Source organism: Chiloscyllium plagiosum, unplaced genomic scaffold (genome assembly GCF_004010195.1).
Source record: "Chiloscyllium plagiosum isolate BGI_BamShark_2017 unplaced genomic scaffold, ASM401019v2 scaf_12284, whole genome shotgun sequence".
Classification (NCBI taxonomy): domain Eukaryota; kingdom Metazoa; phylum Chordata; class Chondrichthyes; order Orectolobiformes; family Hemiscylliidae; genus Chiloscyllium; species Chiloscyllium plagiosum.
Genome location: NW_025213986.1, coordinates 35,967 through 37,996, shown reverse-complemented (window position 1 = coordinate 37,996; position 2,030 = coordinate 35,967). Strand labels below are relative to the sequence as shown.

Sequence of the window (2,030 nt, the reverse complement as noted above, 5' to 3'; positions counted from 1 at the left end):
AGTGGCCTTTACTGAAAGTTTGTGCTGAATGTTAGCAGTGGGACTACTCCACTCACCGAACTCTTAAACACAGGCAAGAAATTTCAGTGAACACAAGACTTTCAAAATGTTGTTTTCTCAGAGCAGACCTGATTGTGAGGAGACATGATTGACGTGTACGAAATAATGAGGAGCAAGGAATTGCAGATTGAAGGAAACATTTGCTCTTGATCGATCACCAGGGTTTGTCGATTTCAGATAAAATGCAGAAAGCTTTGAATAGACTGCTAGCAAAACTTTATCAGTCAGCGGGTGGTAGACTCTGGAACTCACACTCTATAAAGATCAGTTGGACAGTTAACCCTTCATTCTTCTCTGATTCCACTGGCCAAAGAGTTTCGAAAAATGCTCAAAGTCGAGCATCACCGCGAGCAACAGTTATTCGATCGCTGGCTTTATGAAATGGAAAGGTGCCCATGAGCAACGTGTACGACTGTTCGGCTTCCCTCCTGTGATGACGCTGGAACGTTGACTCTCATGGACATGTAATGAAGGCATTCTCGTTTCTGCAGATGAGGAGCTCATACCTTATTTCGGCTTTAGAAAAATCAGGTTTTAAACGGGATGAACGTCTGCCCTGCCTGCGAGCCAGGGAGGATTCGAACCTACAGTCTCCTGATCCGTAGTCAGGCGCGTTATCCATTGCGCCACTGGCCCGACACACAGGCACAGCCTTAAGAACCGTAGTGTTAATACGGACACGGTTAATAGCAGTCATGTTCACCAGTTGAACAAGCAATAAAAATAATCACTGTCACTGCTTCAGTCTAATCTTCATCACCTTTCAAAGCAGCGAATTAAAAAAAAACACGTATGTCCTCATGAAGTTTCCATTCACACTCTATCTGCTCAGTCATTTAATGGAATCACTGCTGATCTGATGAATTTCGAATCCACTTCTTCAGCATAACTGACGTGAACGTGAGCCTAATCACCACACTGTATATACTAGTTAACTTTCAGAGGTTTCGACTACATAACGACTTTTGCGAGTATGCAGGCAAGTGAATACTGTGAACCGAGCAAATAAATCCCTTCATGGAAATTAATCCAGTGCAAAGTGAACCATATAAGAACGGCAGATGACGTAAACATTCCTCTGCATCACTCTGCACAGATGCTTCTCCAAGAATTGACTCTTTGCAGAATTCTTCTTTGTAATTTAGACTGTCCCAGTTGTAGATATTCTTTCAATCCACAAACAAGTATCCTGCTGAAAACTACTTACTTAAGATTAAAATAGTTGACTATCTATTCGACCAGCTGATGTCCCAAAGTTCCGTGTTCCATGTCAATACAAGTTCTTGCAGGTGAAATTGGAGCCCAGCATGATATCCCACTGCTTCTTGATGCGTGGGAATTAAAGTCTCTGTCGTTAAGGCGGGAGCTTTTAGCCTCGATATTTCATGCACCTCTGTGTCATCAGAGAATGGCATTACGCTCACCGATTTCATTTTCACAGCCACATGCTCGCGCTGAACGCCATTACCATTTCCAATTAGTTTTGGGTGCACTGCAAATCAATTTCTCTGATTCCACGCCCTTGAACTGGGATTATATGACATGCCATTATATAATTACGTCAATGAGTGAGGAAATTGTTAAAGTAACCGATGTTAAAATACAGTGTTATTGAGAAATACATTTCAGCAATACCCTGCAGTATCCTTGACCCTTTGAAGTTTTGTAGATATCTCGCAAACGTAATATCCCACAACCTCAGTGTTGCAATCTCTACAGTCTCTCCGGACATAGAAGCTATATATTCAACCGAATCTGAGTTCCCACATCTCAGTCATTCTTTGACAAGTATTCCTTTGTGCGTGTGGTTCTGTTCTTGGCATAACCTCTGCCACGATCCTTATTGCTTTTTGCATCGTGCTTTTCCATGTGTCGCCAGGATCATGAAATGGTTCTTCCTTGGCATTGTCAACACAGCAGGTTCTGCTCGAATCACTGTCATAGCAATCGACATTTGTCCCGTTTTACTC

The 2,030-nt window shown here is 42.5% G+C and overlaps 1 non-coding gene across 1 annotated transcript; it reads right to left on the bottom strand.

Moving 5' to 3' along the window:
• Positions 1-623: 623 nt before the first annotated feature.
• On the bottom strand, positions 624-696 carry trnar-acg. Its single transcript has one exon. It is a non-coding gene; the product is annotated as a tRNA-Arg (tRNA).
• Positions 697-2,030: the final 1,334 nt, after the last annotated feature.